Source organism: Pteropus medius, unplaced genomic scaffold, assembly GCF_902729225.1.
Source record: "Pteropus medius unplaced genomic scaffold, Ma_sr-lr_union100, whole genome shotgun sequence".
Taxonomy (NCBI): domain Eukaryota; kingdom Metazoa; phylum Chordata; class Mammalia; order Chiroptera; family Pteropodidae; genus Pteropus; species Pteropus medius.
Window position 1 is genome coordinate 2797973 of NW_024342469.1, and position 18352 is coordinate 2816324.

The 18352-nt window shown below is 62.0% G+C and overlaps 1 pseudogene; it reads left to right on the top strand.

The window, feature by feature from the left end:
* Window positions 1–17571: 17571 nt before the first annotated feature.
* Window positions 17572–17690, top strand: LOC120603064 (uncharacterized; annotated as a pseudogene).
* Window positions 17691–18352: the final 662 nt, after the last annotated feature.

Below are 18352 nucleotides of genomic sequence, written 5' to 3' on the forward strand. Positions count from 1 at the left end.
AGAGAAAGTAAAATGAAAACGATGATTTATCATTTTTCACTCACAGTAGGTTTCCACTGGCCTGAAATCATGGTCATTGCTGGGGAGAGGAGCCTGGATCTAGGGGAGGGACGGGCCAGGGGCAGATCTGTTTGTGAGGTCTGAATGTTGTAAGATCCTCTGGCTACTGGGGGGTGGTGGGGTGGGAAAAATGGATGTCGGGGACATCGGCAGTGGCCCAGGTAGGGGATGACAGTGGCTCAGACCCAGGTGGTGGCAGAGACAACGCACCGAGAAGTCTAGATGACTTGGGCCTTGTGGCTGGGGTCTGGGAGTGACACCCAGGGAGCTGACATCTGTCTACACCCTGGGACCTGAAGGAGAAGTCTGGTCATGCCGAAGAGTGAGTCAGAAATCAGAAGCCACCGGGGTGGCTCCTGGTCCACAAGTGGCTGGTGCCCTGGCCCAGCTCCAGGAAACCCCGATGGGCAGGTCAGGACGTCTGGGGAGGTCCCGGAAGTCCCAGCAGAGTGTCCGGGTTTCCTCTGCCGTGGAGATGAGTAGAACCACAGGAGGTCGAGGCCTCCCGCGTGTGAAGCACCGTGTCATGGCATCGCGAAGCTCCTGGTCCCGGCCTCGCTGCAGCTCATTCGATCCTGTCCCTCTTCATAAGCCCTCAGGCCCCTCCTCCTCTCTCTGCAGCTGACAGTGCAGAAACGCTGTGGGGGACTCAGGGTCTGGGGTGGGGACAGGGCTGAAGATGTGGGCATGGGAGACCTCCGTGTGTTTTGGTCTTTGAGGTCTGGGCATGCGTACTGTCCCCTGAGAGGCTGGCCAGCCCCAGCCCAGAGAATGAGAGGCCAGTGAGGTCAGGGGGTGTGTGGGCCCAAGGACGAGGAGCTTCCAGCAGGAGGTGTGTCGGCTGCATCACACGCCATGATGGAGTCAGAGATGACCTTGGCTTTGGCAAGGTGGAGCTCATCCTTGACTCTGATAAGAGCCATTTCAGTAGAGGGTGGTGACAGCACCCAACTGAATTGAGTTTTGTAGCTACTGGAGGGCAGGGGGGCGGGAGGCGGAGCGGGGAGTGACCAGGGTTGGGCCTGTCTTGCAGAGGCCTGCTGTGGAGTAGGAGGACGGTGGCAGCGTCTGATGGGTGTGTGGCGTCAGGGTGTTTTTTTCCTCAAGAGGGAGGGAACTGAGTGTGCTGGGTGCTGAGGGAAGGGGAGTGCAAGTGAAGATGCCACAGAGATGGAGTTGATAGATGTATGGGGCTGACGAGGGTTGGGGAGGAGAGGCTGTGGGACTCTATCACTTGGCCAGGCAGGAGAGGGAATGGCAGGAAGAGGTGGGCTGAGGCTGTCTTGAGGTCAATGGACTCAAGTCTTTTTCCACGTCCCCCCAGCCCCCCCCCACCCCCGCCAACCACCCAGCACCTGGAGAGATGACTTATCCATGTGACAATCTGACGGGCTGTGTCAGCACCGTGGGAAGGCGGCTGGAAGGACATCTGAGTTCAGAAAAGTACAAGTTCCAACACAGAGCTCTGCTGAGCAGTGGCGCGGGCTGCCGGGTGCCTGGGGCTGCAGGTCTTGGCCAGCGCGGGGACAGCCAGACTGGCAGGTCCCGCTGCAGGAGGCAGGGTGCAGGTGGGGGCTGACTCAGCAGGCACCACCGCTGAGGAGGTGAAGGGGTCCTGCAGGGTCCCCTGGCATCACAGTGTCACTTAGCCCTGCCTCGGGGGTGTTCCAGAATGCCTCTTAGTCCTGGGTGAAAATGGCTTCTTTACTCCTCAGAGCTCAGAGATATTTTCTGAGCTGGTCCCATGACTTCGGAGCCTAACGTCATGTCCTCCCTGGGTGGGCCGTATCCAGTGACAGATGCAGACAACAGTACAAGGCCTGGCCGTTTCCACCCAACTCAGGCGGGCCCTGGGGGCCTTCTCGTTCCAGAGTGCTGGCGGCCTCTGCCCATGCCTGCATCCTTCCCCTGCAGCCACAGTGGTGACCCCAGACTGTCCTTACCTGATGTCCTGCTCCCTGAAGCCTGCCCCGGAGTGGCTCCCTGGGAGCCCACTTTGCCACACAGGATGGCAGAGCACACTGTCCCTTCTCAGTCGTGGGGGCTGAGACCTGGGCAGGCGGGTGGTCCAGCCCCAAGTGGGGAAAGGGCAGGCGAGGGGAGCAGGGAGGCACAGACGAGGGCTAAGGGGCTTCTGTAGGCCCGAGAGCTGCTGTTTGGGCGGACGCCTGGCTGCGAGCCCCGCCCGCACTTCCTGGCCCCAACCTCCCTTCACTACAGGCAAAGCCCAGCTCCTCTCGTTTACACTTTTCGGTCCTTCTGGCCTCAGTGGCTCAGGGGCCCATTTCCTAGGACAACTTAGTGGCCCACTTCCTCGGTGTCTGAGCTGCAGGATGGCAGAAGTCCCCGTGAGCCCTCGTGAGCACCCGGCAGCTTGGGTGTCCCAGAAGCCAGCCAGAAAGCATCGAGAAGCACGGCCGGTTTGGGAAGGTCCACAAGCGGGCACGAGAGGCGTGTGGCAGGGAGGGGGAAGCAGCCTCCACGACATGTGTCATGAAGCAAGTCGCCTCCGAGGGCGGCCACGCTTGGCCCCTGGGGAGCGGGGAACGTCGAGAGACCAGCACAGCTCTGAGCTGCCAGGGAGGCGCACTGGTCCACCAGCTCCCTCCAACCCTGCTTCCAGGCTCAGGGCCAGAGGCAGCAAAAACAAACCTCACATGGGCGCCTGTGTTGGGTCATTCTTTGGGGGTGCCCCTTGGGATGGGGAGCCCATCTCCCGGTGTCACCTCACTCAGAGATGGAGAGAGAAATCCCATTCCTTTGCCCAAGGAGCCCGCTGTCTTCAGTCTCCTGGAGGCTCAGCAAGGGCCCTGTGCACCTCGGACACAAGGCTGAGGGGAGCGCCAGCCCCAGGCCCTCCTCTCCCCCAGCCCCCAGCCCAGCTGGCTCCCCAGGGGCCCTGGGGACAGACTGTGGGCCCAGCAGCTCAGCCCGACCGCCCAGGCTAAAGCGATGCCCTGCCAGGCAGGCTCAGGTGGCTGCCATGAGCGCCTACGCAGCCCAGCCTTTGTCCCTGGCGGTCACGGGCACCGTTTGCTCGGTGCCCAGCTTGTTTTTCCCAGGCCGGGCCAGGCGGGCAGGGGCACCGAAGCCATGGAAACAACACGGACCACCTGTCCCACCCCAGCTCTCTCCTCTGCCCGGTTTCTTTCTCAGTCTCTGCGGACCTCCTGGGGTGTTGGCCCTGCCCCAGGCCCTTGCCCCCGCCCGCCCTGGGACCTCAACTGGGCCGATGCAGAGAGAGCCAAGAGGTTTCTGGCACTCCTGGGTCCCCTCACCTGCTCCCATCATGCATCAGATGCAGGCTCTGAGGACCCCTTCTTCTGCCGTGTGTCCCCCCTTCTCCAGCCACTCACCCCTGGGACTCAGGAATAAGGCCAGCTCAGGGAAGTGCTCTCTGTTCAGTGCTCCCCCAATAGGAAATAGGCTACCTCGAAAGGTGGTGAGCTCCCCGTCACATTAGACATGCAAGAGTAGACTCCCGGGGTTGCTATAAGAGAATCCTTGCTGCGTGCATGGAAAATGAATGGATTGAATGCATGAGCACAGGAAGCGCTCATTCATTCATTCGTTTATTGACTTGTTCATTCATCCAGCAGACACCAGTGGCACCCGTCTTAGGTGCTGAGCATGTCACGGCAAAGTTCCAGTGATGGTCCCAGCAGTCGTGGGAGGTGGGGTCATGAGGAGAAGGGGGTACAGAGGAGACACCCACATGGGTGGATGACCACCCGAGTCAGGCTGATTGGGAGCCCAGAGGGACCGCAGAGAATATGAGCTCAGCATCCTACTCCTTGGAGTGGGGCGGGACGGATGCCACACAGAACCTGGGTAACTCCCCAGAGCGCTGGGCCCTCGGTCAGTCAGGAGTTCGGAGGAAGGGAGACCCCCTCTGGGTTTGGGGAGCACTCAGGAAGAGCAGCCGAAGGGAGGCCGAACATTTTCGTTCATGCAAGCACTGTTTACCTAGCAGGCTACAGACCCCAAGCGCGTTTGGAACAAATCCATTCCGGGACTGAACTCCAGGTTGGGGCCACCTTGCTCACCGGGCCTGGTGCTGGCTCAAAGTGTCTCACCTGCTCTAGGTAGCTAGTGCTCTCACGAACCACCCTGAATGCCGCCCTTTAGTTCTGCTCATGAATTCCGTGGGTCGGGGATTCTGAAAGGCACAGTGGGGATGACTCTTCTCTGCTCTGTGACATCTGGTGCTTTGCCTGGGACCTGGGACAACTTAGACGACCAGGGCTGGAAGCTCTGAGGCCGGGCCTGCCGCGTCTGAGGTGGCTTCTCCTTTCACTTGTCTGGAGCCTGGGCTGGGACGACTCGAAGGCTCGAACTGTCAACCAACGGGCCTCCACACGGCCTCTCCACGTGGCCTGGGCTTCCTCGTGGCACGGAGGCCCCAGGGCACTTGAACTTCCTTCCGGCCAGGCGGCTCAGGGCTCCAGCGTAGAGGCGGTGTGGACCTCTCCGACCCGCCTCGGAAGGTACTCAGCAGCACCACCGTCACACTCAGCCACAAGCCTGCCCGGGCTCAAGGGGAGAGGACACGGGCCCCACCTCTCAATGGGAGGGGGACGAGGAACTCGCAGCCGTATTGGAAACCACCACACTCCTCCCGACTCCTAGCCTCGGTTTCCTTCTCTCTTTGAAAATGCCGCCGTCTGCTAAGGCCGGGCTCATATCTCGAGCCAGAAAACCGTCTTGCTGGCCCATGCGCCCCTGGTTGTGACCGCTTCTAATGAATAACGAGGACGGCCGTGAGCACGCGGCCCTCACCTCGGAGCCACGCCCACGGGTTCACACACGCGTGTTCTTGTTTGGGTCTCAGAGCAACCCCGTGAGACATTTCAGAAGAGGGGACACTTCGCCTGGGGTTTTGCAGGACGAGTAGAAGTTCTCCAGACAGACAGAGTTTGAAACAAGGTGTGGCGAGCTTGGGCGTGCACGCAGACAGGTGTGGCTGGAGGACGAGGGGGTTTTTACTGAGAAAGTGCTCCAGATCTGTGTCATCGGAGGAGCCCTCACGCCCTGGCGACGCGAGGACCGAAAGCCGGCCCAGGAGAAGCTGGTGCTGCTGCCTGGCCACAGGCCCCCCGTGAGAGCCTGCCATTTTGCCTCTCTTACGGTTTCCAGTGTGCTTTCAGCCAGTCTCTGGGTGGATGTGGGGGCATTGTGAGCCCCACTTTATAGACGAGGAAGCAGGCTCTGGGAGGTTTTTCTGGAATCTGAGCTGGGCGGGAGGGCCGGGGCCAGGCCGGGAGCACCTCTCGTCTGCCCCCACATCCTCATCCCTTAGGACGCACCTCAGGCAGGGCTTCGAGCTCCTCCTCTCTCCCCAGCCCCCCAGCTGCCCCCGCAGCCCTGACCACACTCCCAGAAAGGCCCGTCCAGGGCCAGCTGCAGGCGGTCGGGCCTCCGGCTTCCATCAGCAGGCAGCAGGGAGCATGATCACGTGCTCCCTTATGTCCAGGGCTCCTTGTGGCCATGGGAGGGGGAGGGCGAGAACTAAGGGGGGGGGAAGGGAGCTGAATGGAGGGGAAACTGAGGCCCAGAACGGGGAGGGCTTGGCTTCTGCAATTTGCACGCACCTGGCTTCCCCTCCCGTGCAGCCATTCGGTTCCGGCTCTTGAGCTAAATCCCCTGGCTGCCTGGTAGCCAGCCGGCCGAGGGCAGCGCCACGCTGCCGGCCTGCTTCAGCCTGGCCCGGTCACCCCGAAAAGCTGACAAAAGCCAGCTGCCCTCCCAGCGGTCGCTCGGCAGGCAGACACCCGGAGGCGTGACGCCTGCCCTCGTCTGGCACTGGCGGCTGCCAGGAGGGCCCGTGGAAAGCCCCTCTCCCCTCCACTCCCAGGGGCTCTGCAGCTCCTTTCCGGAATGGCTTCTCGATGAGGTAATGCGGCTCAGAGCGCGGGAGGAGGCCGCGGGGAAGCGCTGCTGGCCGGGCCCCAGCTCGCCTGGGACGCGGCTGCCCGGCCTTCGTGCCCTGCCCGCCCAGAGGCTGCCAAAACGGGGGCCGAGGGGGCCAGGCGGGGAGCAGGACTCTGGACCGAACGCTCAGCAGCCTCGCTCGGGGGCGCCGGGGGACCCCAGACGTTTGTTGACTCGTCTGCTGGTCCCGCACTGGCTCGGCCCTGGGCCCGGCCTCGGCCTGCGGTCTCACGCTGACCCTGGCGTCCCAGCCCCGTGCCGTGTCACCACGCAGGGAAGCAGGGGCCCAGGGAGGCCCCGCAGCACGCTCACACCCCGGGGCCCGGGAGCCCACAGTGTGCGCCTCCGACTGCCAAGCTGCATATTCCTGGAACACGAGTCTTTTCCGGCCACAGAGAGCTCGAGGCGCCCTCCTTCCTGTGCCCGAGCCAGGAGGAAACACCCATGGGGCCCGTCCACCTGGGGTCCCCTCAGGGCCTCTCCTGGTCCCACGACAAGCGGGGGCCCCCTGCCCTGTAAAGCCCCGAACCTCTTCCTCACCGGGCTCCCTGCCAGGCTCCCCTGAAGGTGGGACCGAGAGACAGGAACTCGGCGGGAGGTGTCCCACGGGGTGACTCACCGCCCTGTCCCCCAGCCCCCACTTCCTGCCAGGTCCTGTGCTGGAAGGCTGGGGCCACAGGAACTGGCATGACCCGGCAGCCCTGACCGAGTGGAGGGAGGGACACCGAAAACCGAAGCCACCTGGAGCGTGGGGGCTGGGCCCACAGACTTCCTCCGTGGGCAGCCACAGTCGTCGGGCAGCAGGGGGCTCCGGGAGCTCCGAGAGGGTCACCTGCCCCAGGCTGGGCCCGGCAGGACCCCTGCTCTTGGTGGCATTTGGGACGCTGGCCGTGTGCAGAGGGAGCAGGGCAGGCCTCAGTGTCTGTGGGCCCAGCCGGTCCTGCCTCTGCCTTGAATTCGTTGTGGGACATAGGCCAAGCCCCGGCTCCTGGCTGAGCCTCAATTTCCCCATCTGCAGACCGGAGATGGGGGTAGGGGGTGGGCCTCAACTGGACGCCAGGAGCCCCCGGGTCCCCCGGCCAGGACTGCAGCTGTGCGGGGGAAGCTGCTCTGGGCCTCGCCTCCTTTCCACGCTGGAGGAGACCCAGGACCACAGCGCAGAGGGGCCAGGCAGGCCCCAGCGCTAGCGCAGGGCCAGGATCCAGCCCAGACTCCTGGGCGGGCCTAGTGACCCCGCCGGACCCTTCCTGCTTGCCCCACACAAAGCATCAGCTCCCCAAGCGGAACCGCTCCCTTCTGCTGCCCCCTGGTGGCTAAAGTGACACATGGCAGCCCAGTCTAAAATCCTGGGCACCCACGCAGGCGCCCTCACTAGGAGCCCTGGCTGAGCATCACCGCGTTATTTCATTGGGTCTTCCCATCTTCCCGTGGGTGGGTGTCATCAAGACTGGTTCAGGGGTCAGTGGCCAGTGAGTGGACTGTCAGGTGACTCGTGTTGTTTGCAGTCGGACACCTCCAGTGGAAAAGCACCCGTCACCCCCAGTCAGCGGCCACCCAGGGCTTGAGGCTGTGGGAGGGGAGGAGGGGCTGGCGAGTTTGGGGCTCACTATTCTTTGGGGGTGGATGCATCTCCCAACTGAGGGAAACGGAGGAGGGGAAGGGCCGGTTCACGGGAACAGGAAGGCATGTGTTTGGACGCCCTCCCAGGGCCCTGGAGCAGGGGCAGGAGAGGGGTGGCGCCTCAACGCCGAGGCCCCCGGGCCTCTGTGTGTGGCAGGGGCAAGGCTCGCTTCAAGGCGCAGGGAGCTGGCACACCGGAGGCGCGGCGCCCTGGCACCGGAGAGCACTGACCAGGCCATGTTGATGGTCACACGAGAGGCCAAGACTAGGGATCCAGAGAAGACAGGATGTGGCCCTGTTCCTGGGGGTCTCCCAGTCTGATGTCAACCCTCCCGGGCAGTCTGGGGCAGGAGAGAGTGATTCATTCCTGGGGACGTGGGGCTGGGCCCCGACAGGTGTGTGGTGTCTCAGGTGGCAGACTCGAAACCTGTCTCCATACTCAGAACGTGGGAGGCGGGAGGGGTTTGGGGAGTACAGAGAGAGGTCAGTGCGAGCGGGCAGGCTCTCGAAGGTCTGAGCTTGTGCCGTGAGTGGCCTTTAGGTCAATGGCTGGAAAGGCCATCCATTTGTCCCCTTGGCAGATGGCCACAATCCCCCCCCATGGACCGGGCTGAGAGGGCTTAGACCCCATGGGCCCTGGTACACACAGGGACATCTGGCCCCTGTCACCCCTGTGTCCCAGAGTCTCCTTTCCCTGGTCCAGGCCGGGAGTATTGAGATGGGAGGGGGTGCTGCTGTGAAGCTTGGAGACCCCGCACAGCTGGGTGCAGTTAGGAAAGCTGAGGAGTTATTATTTGGGGATTAAATCAAAAGTAATCCCCCCAAGGTGATGGCCAGTTCTCCTCAAGGTCAAGTTCTCATGATGTAGCCCCTTGAGCCCTGGGAAGTGGGGTCCTTGAGTTCCAGGATGCGAGGAGAGAGGACGGTGAGGGTGCCACCACCCGCCCGGTCCGGCTCGGCGGGAGCAGGGTGGCAAGGGCACACCGCACCCCACTGGGGTTCTGCACAGCCACCCTGCCTCCAAACCCCAGCTCTGCCCGCCTCCCGCCAAGGCCCCGTGGCCCAGCCCTCCTCCACGCGAGCCTCCCCCGCCTCTGCCATCCTCCACGGGTCTGCCCGGCGGCCGCTTGAACAGTTTTATTTAAATTCCAAGCAGTTTTCTTAAAAATCCCTGCTCTGGCACAGTGTTGGCTCCTTGCCCTTGGGGACATTTCAAGTCTTCACTGTACCCTTCAAAGCTTCTCAGCCTGGTCCCCACCTCACCCCCCAAGCCCATCACTTTGACGCCCACTCCTGGTTTGCCTTACGACACTTGGGGGTGTTTCTGTCCGTTCCACAGTTGGACATACGGAGGCCAGGGAGAGGCAGGCGTGCTCAGAAGGTCTCGGGCAAAAGTGGCAGAGCCGGGCCTGGGAGGCTGGGTTTGGATGTCCCATCTGGAGCAGCAACCCCCTTGCCCCGCCCCGCCCCGCTGACCACCAGACAGGGGCGCCCGCTGGGGGCCCGGAAGCTGGGAAGAGAGGCTGCCGCCATCTCCACGGAGGGCCACAGCCCCACTCTCGGCCTTGAGTGGCCTCCAGCACCGGGAGGCCAGGCTGCAGGGGGCCTGGAAACGTGACCGTGGCTGTTTATTCAGCTGTCTGAGTTGGCGCCTGCTCCTCGACTGGGGCCTAGTCTTTCTGGAGTTAAAACATACAGCCCTGTCCCCACACTGGGCAGTGAGCTTCTCAAAGCAGGATTTCTCTGTGGGAGACTTAAGGGGCAAGCCACCGAGCAGAGGCTGCAGGCCAGCCCCTCGGCCGAGCCCCATGGAGACAGAGGGTCCTGGGCGGCTCCCTTCCCTCTGTGCTTTCCGTGTCCAGCAAGGCCCCTGCGTACAGGAAGCAGGTAGCACCCTCGGTTTGGGTCATTTGAGGAGTGCTTTATAAAGGGACACGGGTGTGGGAAGCTCTGAGGAAAAGCTACGAGGGAAGGAGAGGCTCCCTGTGGCCGGTGGCCTGAGGATCAAGAGAGCAAGGGGGTCCCAAGCTCGGAGGGAGGGCCATCCACCTGGCACCCGGCCCCCTCCCAGCACCTCCCGCCGGCCAAACCCGGGCAGGTCAGCGCCTGGGAGCCTCCGGGCGGCCGGGCGGAGAGCGGGTTCGGAGAAGCGCAGGAAAAGTGGCCCCGACGAAGCAAGACTGCGCAGCACCGCGTGGTCACGGGGCGCGGGGCACACCCTGCAGCCCCACAGAGGCCAGAGCTCCACGGCGCTCCTTCCCGGACTCGCCATGCCCACACTGGGGGGAGTCTCGTTTGTGCGGGCCCGTGACTGCCTCCATGAGTGGAAGGTGGTAGAAGGGCCCCGTGTGGCCGGGGGCCCGGCTATGACGGCCCTGAGCTTCTGCAGGGCTCTCTCCAGCAATGGCGTTCAGAAGCCAGCTGGTAAGGGGCAGCCACGCGGAGGGGTCTCAGTGGACAGCCACTGCCAGTGAGCGAGGATGGCCCGCAGCTGACCGCAGCCCCGGACACCGAGCCACCTCCAGGGGCCCCCGCCCAAGTGGAGCAGAGACGAGGTGTTCCCACTGTGCCTTGTCCACGTTCTGGACCCACGGCGTCCGTGAGCACATGAAGGGGCTGTGGTAAGTCTCTTCGATTTAGAAAAACCTGTTAGTGACAAACACGGCCACTGGAACTAACCAAGACACAGGTCGGTGCCCGGCACCTCTGACCGTTTCTCGAATCTTCTTTTCACTACCAGTGAGACGCTTCCTAGCCTTCATGGACACCTGCTGATCTGAGGGGAGGCAGGACGTGGGCCTTGGACTTGGCAGTGGCTGGGGTGACGGAGGTGGCAGTGGACACAGGGCCAAGTCCTCTAGCGCAGGCCCAGAGCTCGGAGGCACCTGGTTGGGTTGGTGGGGTGAAAAGGAGATGCCCAAGATTCAGTGTTCCCATCGCGGGGTCACGGGGTCAGCCAAGGATAAGAGAACGCATCAGGACTGTGGACGCCGCACAAAGCTGAGGACAGACAGACGGACAGACAGCCATGTCCTAAGGCCCGTGTGGCGTCTTTCCTCCCATCTCCTTATTCGGAGGACTGACAGACACTGGGCGGGGCCGTTGTCAGGACAGAGCGAGGTACAGTGACAGGCACGTGTTGAGAGGGCATATGGGGGTCATTACGCCCCAGCAGCCTGATTTGGGGTCTCACCTGGCAGCTCCAACGTGCAGCCCAAGTCTGGCCCAAGGCATTGCTCAGAACGTGCAAAGATGGAAGGAGATTCCACGCCGACCCCCAAGCCCCTGACACCTTTCCCCAGGAGGGAAGTGTCAGGATTAAGACTTGATGTCCTCTAACCCTACCCATGGGGTAGTGAGTTGGGTAAATTGCTGCTTTTCCTTTTTGCCTTGGCTGCCAGGGAGCTCTCAACCAAAGCTGTGAGCCCAGCTCGGGCTTCACTCAGACCTCCTCTTGCCCTTGCTTTTCCTTCCTCATTTACTTCTGCTTTTAATTACATGTCCCATGGCATCTTTGTTGTACCCCCAAATCTTTTCTGGGCAAGGCGACCCCTGACTCCTTTTAGATATCCCCACTCCCAAATGATGCGGAACCGCCCTCAGGAAAGCATGTGGGATGCTCACGCCCTGACCTTGGGCTCAAACCCCTGCTCCCCTAACTCAGCCTGGGGTGAAGGCTGCCCCTCCACCTGCACACTTGCTTCCTCGGCGGTCGGCGCGTTTGCAAGGCTGACAGACCCGGGTGACAGACCCCACACATGGCGGATGTCAGGGGGTGGTTATCAGTGCCATTCCTATTTCTCCTCCTGTTTAGACTCAGTTTGTCTTCCTCAGTCCGGCCTCCAGGCTCCTCGTGCGTGAGGCAGGAAGCACATATGAAATGCTGAGCTGTCCCCTCTCGGCTGACAATGCCTCTTAGAGGGCACCCCAGGCCTCTGTCCCAAGGAACTCACAGCCTAGCCAGGAGACAGGGTGATGGAAGGCATCTTGGGGGCTGTGAGAGCTTGGGGGCGAGGGGGTGAGTGGGGAGGCATCAGGAGAGGCTGCCTGGAGGTGGGAGCCTTAAAAGTGAGATGTGAAGCTGAGTAAGGTCATTTGCGAGGAGGTGGTGCGGGGGACAGCGGGTGGGAAGGAGGCCAGGTGGGTTGACAGCCCTGCCGAAGCCAAGGAGCTGAGAAGGTCCTCAGACGGTGCCCTTCCAACTCATGGCGATGGGGTGCGGCCGTGTAGGCAAAGGCGAGGCAGGGTTCCCACATACCTGGGGGGGAGGGAGCAGCAGGCAGGAGAAATAAAACCCAGAAGCTCAGGTGTGCCGTGGGAAGGTTACGTGGGGAGGGTGTGCCAGGCTCTCGCACGCTCACACCGATCTGATTAATCGACTCCTCTAACAAAAGGGCATGGCCATCCTTGCCTGGTGTGGGGGACGTGCCGTCCCCCAGTATGGGCACCCCCACCTCCGCCCCTCCAGGCAGCAGCAGAGAGAAGGGAAATATCCCAGAGAGGGATAGCAGAGATGCCGGCCAGCTTTTGACATTAAAACAGACTTTGAAAGGCATGGCTGAGGGAGGCAACATTTTGAAAGAAAAACAACAAAAGAAGCTTCTAGAAGCCATAGTCTCTGGCCGACAAGAGTTCATGTCCCAAATAGTGGCTCTGGGGAGGTGATGAGCCGGCGACCCTGACCTGGAGGGGGACGGGGCCTGTGCCCTGACAGGGAAGGGGAGGGGCGGGTCCAGGAGTGACCAGGAGAGCAGGCCCCCACTCCCAGACTCATGGGATGGATGCGCAGTGACAGGCCTGAGTGGCCCGTATGGGCCGGGCTAGAAGGAGGACGGTGTCCCAGGCTGGGCACCCCTGGTGGGGGCGCCGCAGGAGTCAGATGCCGCTGGAGAGGCAGAACCCTGGGCTGACTCAGTTTACTCTGTGGACCGGGTTGGAATGAGCACCACAGCTGGAGCTCTAGCTACAAACTCAGCTACCAACGAGTGGGACCCATTTCACCGGGCTGGGTGTCGCCATTTTTCCTCAAGGATGCTTCGGGGAGAGTGCTCCGTGACCCCTGGCCGGGTGGGGCAGGTAGAGTTGGGATGGGGTGTCCCAGCCCCTGAGCGTGGGGCTATTTTTCTTTTGGGAGGTGACAGGCCAGTGCTAGAGTCATTTCACTTGTAAATTAGGTCTTGGTCTTGGCGAAAAGGTGCTGCCATCTGCAGTAGGGGAAGTGATGGGTTGGTCAACTTGGTCAACGCCCCGCCCCACGCCCCCAGTGACTGGGTGGTCCTGAGGAGCACTGGGTGGGCTGAAGGACAGGGACAATGTCCTAGCCTGGGTGGCTGTGCTGGGAGGCAGGGTCTGGCCTGCATGTCCAGCCTCCTCTCTTAAGATTCCAGGCAGCCCTGGGGGACCAGGATGGTCGCCTCCCCAAGCCCTGCTGTCCAGGCCAGCAGTGGGCTGAGCATGGAAGGTGGGGAGAGCCATGGGGTTCAAGGTCCCCATGCCCTGCCTGCCCTGGGCAGGAGCCGCTTCTGCCTCAGGGCAGACAATGCGCCGCGGGGGAGGGGTGGCCCTAGGCCAGGCTCCCCCACCCCCCTCCCAGCCGCACAGGAAGACAGAACTCAGAGACAGCGTGTCCTGGAGTGAACCTGCCACCAGCGCTGGTTTAGGGCGCCAGACTCTCCTCCAGTGGGCTCAAACGGATTACGGAACTTCTCAGCCTAAAATGATGAGGGGCCTGAGACTCCCGCCCGATGGTGGGGTGGGGGGACTTCAGAAAACCTCAGCCTCTGCGCCCCCTCTCCTGCAACCCTCGCCCTTGGATTCTGCTGAGCTCTCCCTGACCTTGGAGTCCTCGCTCTGGCCATGCCCCCACCTGCCACACCGTCCCCCAGGTCCTGCTGTGGTGGCCTCCCACAGCCCCGTCCTGTCTGGTGCTCCTTGCTCATGTGCCATCTGCCTCCCCCCACCCCCGGCCCCAGCACAGGCTGGAACCCGCCTGTCCTGGTCCCTGCTGTATGCAGTGCAGATGGATGTAAGTTCTCCCCATCACCCCTACCCCGCCTCCCCACTCGCCCCCTCCCAGCACCCCCTCTCTCCGTACCCCGCAGGGCCCTGCCCTGCCCGGCCCCCACACCTGCCTGGCATGCACCCCAGGGTGCTGCCACCTGGTGGCTCTCCCGCCCTGGAAAGCCCCGGAAGGGCAGAGCCACCTTTGGAGCCCACCAGGTCCTAGCCCGGGTTGAGGGAGGGGACAGGCTCTCCAGAGAGTGGCCTGGCAGGCAGCCTGTGACCTGGGCCTCTGGTTCCTCACCGCAAACCACCCTCCCTCTCGTGAGGCTCCTGGTGGCTGGAAGCTGGGTATTCCCCAGTGATAGCCCCTTGCTTTGTGACCCCAGAGCTGGCCGAAGATAAGGCACTGTGCTGAGCCCGCTGGGGGGAGCCAGGCCTACAAGTCAGCACAGGGAGCTGGGTTGCCCCCCAGAGCCCCGAGACCCGAGCACCAGCCCTGGGCCCGCTGCAGTGAGCAGACCTTCCCACTCCCTTCTCCCTGGCCGAGGACCCAGCTCCTTCCCAGGCCTCAGGCCCTGCCTCCCGGACACTGTGCCTCTCGACCCACAGCGCTCCCCCGGATCCCCCAGCCCGGCCGCATGACACCCAGCACCTTGCACGTCCCATACCTGTGCCAGCAGCTCTCCCTGCCCAGCGCTCACCCCTCCACACACAGCCGGGGGGTGCTGCCCCAGGAAAGCCCCCGCTCTCTCTGGCGTCTGAGACCTTCCCAGCAGAGAAGGGTGGTTTGTGCAACTCTGACTGGGTCTGTCTTTCCTGCTAGACTTGGCTCCAGTCCCCCGTCCCAGGGGAAGGTGTTAAACTTTTCCCTTATTTTGGTATCTCTGAAACCTCTCAGCACAAAACCTGGCATGTAGTAGACTTAAAAAAATCCTTGTCGGTTAAGTCACAGTCCCGGGTCCTGACTGAGACCGAGTGTGTACGCGCGCGTGTGTCTCACACCCCTTCCTGCCCCCATTCTCTGCCACAATCAAGGAGGGCCATTCCACACGTCCGCCACTGCCCACGTGTCCCCCAGCCTGCGGCGCGTTAAACTCCACCTGCTGTGCTGGCCAACGCATGTCACCCCTCGCCGCCGGAAGCTTCCTCGAAGCACCGATTTCTCCCTGGCCACCCTGCCTCCATCGCCTTTGCCATTCGGGTCTAGGCTGGCGTTAGGGTCTCTCTCCCTCCTGACCACGAATGTGGGGGGAATTATCCAGCTCTACGAGGGGCGAAGCGCCCCCACTAGGAGGCTGAAATAAAATAGCATCGACCACAGTAAAATGCAAGGGGAACAGCAGGCGAGGATGTGGAGACACTGGAGCCCCGAGGAGTTGCCGGTGAGGCCAGCGGTCCAGTCTCCGTGGACAAGCTGAGCGGTTCCTCAAAAAGCTAAATCCAGACTGTGACCCGCCGTTCCGGGCCTGGGTGTCCCTGTGCCAGGAGATCTGAGGTCAGGGTCTCCAGCGTGGCCTGCACAGCATGTCCGCAGCCGCACTGTCCGCGACGGCCAGAAGGAAGAAACACCCCGAGCGGCCGCCCACGGACAGAGCGATGCACAAAATGGGTCCAGCACGCAATGCTTACGCAGCCCCCTGCGGACCCCCGCAGTGGGCTGGGAGTGCAGCCGGCCACTGCCCCGCACACCCCGTCCTCGCCACATCCTCCTCGTGGCCCCCTAGATACGCGTCCTATGGAGAGATGAAAGGGCCAGGGTCACACGGCCCCCTGTGCCTCAGCCCCGCTGCGCCCTCCCTGACGCACAGCCGAGTCCTATGGCCGCATCCTTTCCCGGCCGCAGAGTGCCCTCTGGTGGTCACATTGGAAGTTTTCGAGGACTCAGAGGAGGAAACGGAATTGGGTGGATGGACCCCAAGGTCAAGGACCAGAGGCCAGGGGCTGCCTGAGGACAAAGACCTGCTGCCCACGTGAGCCCTGAGGGGGCAGGAGCAGGGAGCACATCGAGTGGGGTGGCTGAAGGAGGGCAGGAGTGAGCAGTGCTACTGTCCCTGTGGGCCGGCTGGGACCGCTAGGCCAGAAGGGAGGTGTCGCTAGGCCTCTCACCCCAGAACCACCTCTGGGTCTTCATCCCACAGGGTCCCACTTCTCACCCTCTTCTGTCCTCCAGGCCGGGGCCATCCTCTGCGAGGGGCACCCGGACTTCCAGCCAGGGCGGGGCACCTGTGGCACGCCTCGGCCCTCAGAGGGTGCCGGGCGCACCCCCCAACCTCCTGCCGGCCCCACCCATATCTTGACCCCACCCTCAGGACAGAGGCCCCGGAGCCTGGAGGAGAGGTGGGGCTGGGAGGCTGCCGCACAGAATTTTCACAAGAAGCGAACCTGGTCTTTGTCTCCATTTCTGGCACCAGGCTCTTAGAACTCTTGGAATTTCCTAAGTGCTGAGAGTGATAAATGTGTCTTTTGTTATGTTAATGAGGTGACTTAGGCTGGTCACCAGAAGAACCAACCAGGCGATTAAAGGCTGGAACTTTCGGTCCTCCGGGGCTGGAGGTTAAACCCGCCCACCCATCCCCAGTGGCCACCGATTTAATCAGCTGTGCCCAAGTAATACGGCCTCCTGGAAAACCCAAAAGGACAGTGTTCTGAGAGCTTGCAGCTTCCAGGTTGGTGAACAGGCAGAGATCTGGGGACAGGGGTGCCTGGAGAAGGCGTGGAAGCCCCTTGCCACGTGCTTTCCCTGTGGGTCTCTTCCATCTGCTATTCCCAGTTACATCCTTTTATAATAAAACCGATAATCTAGTAAGTGAAATATTTCTCGGAATTCTGTGAGCCTTTCTAGCAAATGAATGGAACTTCGAGAGAGGGTTGTGGAAACCTCCAGTCTGTAGCTGGTCACCTTGGTGTCTGGGGCAGTCTCGTAGGATTGAGTTGAATTGTAGGACACCCAGCTGGGGTCTGAGAATTGCTGGGTGGGGGAAAGAACCCCCCACATTTGAACTGGGTACAGAAACTTTTAGAGAGTGACTGGGGTCCCCTAACATCCCTGCCGTTACTTCCGTGGAGGACCAAGGCTGCCGGCAGCAGCTCTCGTCCAGGGACTGCAGCATGTGAGGGCAAATCCAAGTTCAGCACTAGACCCAGCGGTGGAGGGGATTCGCCTTCTTTCATTCCCTGAGACACCGGCACCGCCTCCACCAGCAGCACCACCGCCAGCACTTAGGTCACCACCCGGCAGGCGGCCCGCGGCACCCTGCCCATGAGGGCTCGCTGCTCGTGTCCCTCTCACATGGACCCCGGGCACCACTCTGGGCTCAGGGTGCGGGGGGTGGGGAACATGGAGTATAGACAGGCTTCCGTCCCAGATCTGCCCCAAGGCTTCTCTTGGAGGGACAGAGACAGTTATAGCACAGTGGGATCTGGGCTGAGATGGGAGGGCAAAGGGGCCATGGGAGTCAAGAGAAGGAAGCATCTAAGGGAACTGGGACAACCAGGAGGGCTCCCTGGAGGCGGTGCCAGCCACTTCCATGGGCTGAAGAGGCATTTCAGGAGTCTCCTGGTGAAGAAGGGTGGGGGATGGTGCTCTAGGCAATGTGCCCAAAATAGAACACTAGGGGTCACTGGGGGATGGTCTGTGTGGCTGGAAGGGGTGGCGGGAGCTGGGGTCGGGGGCTCAGTGCAGGTGGGTTTGATGAAGGTGGGGATGTAGGGACTGTGTCCCTGGGAGTCGCAGGGAGGTGCGTGCAGGGGCCCCGTGTGGAAGGCAGGCATTGTCACCCCATTTCACGGATCAAAACCCTGAAGCTTCGGAAAGGCAGCCACTCCCCCAGCTCCATGCTCAGCTGAGCAGGCTCCCTGAGCCTTCGCTGTGCTCATCCCTCTGCCTGGAAGATTGTTTCTTGTCCCTCAGGCACCCAGCTCGGACTGGCCCGTTTCCCATTGTTAAACCTGGAGTGAGCCCATGGCCATTCTACCCTGAACAAGCCCGATCCCGTCTAATCTTGGAAGCTAAGCAGGGTTGGGCCTGGTTAGTACTCGGATGGGAGACCACCTAGGAAGACCAGGTGCTGTAGGCGTAAAAAATAAAATAAAAAATAAGGGACTGTAAGCTGACAAGGTCCTTGCAATCCGTGAGGCCAACCAAGGGCTGCCTTGTCATAAACAAACAAACGAACAAGCCCGGAGTGAAGGTGGGGGTCAAGGAGGGTCCATCACTTCATTCATTCATTTATTTACTTGTTCATTCATTCATCCGTCAGCCTAGACGAGGGGTCGTAGGGCACCAGCGTTGGTCAAGGCCTCAGCATGGGTGACAGCCTCCCATTTCACAGGTGAGTAAACCAAGGCCCAGAGCTTGTGAGCTACAAAGGCATTTTCTGGGCCAGGACAGGATCCTGCCCTGACACCCTGGATGCTGCCCTCTGGTGGCCTGTGTGCGTCTCAGGCCAAGATGAGGAGTCCCCATGGGGGTGGGTGGACTTCTGGTCAGTGGGCCCACCTCCCTGGGGCCCTGCACTGCAGCATGGGTGCAGGCAAAGAAGTCCATGCGGCCAGATCTGGGACCCCAGGGCATGCATCTGATGCTGGATTGGCTGCTGCAGTTCTGAGAGGGGGGCGGGGCAAGAACCCAGGGGGACCCCCGTGGATGCACGCCTAGCTTGGAATCCTTGCTTGGCCACTGGGTGACCCTGGCAGTCATTCTGCTCCCTAAGTTGCAACCTTCTCACCCTTAAAGCAA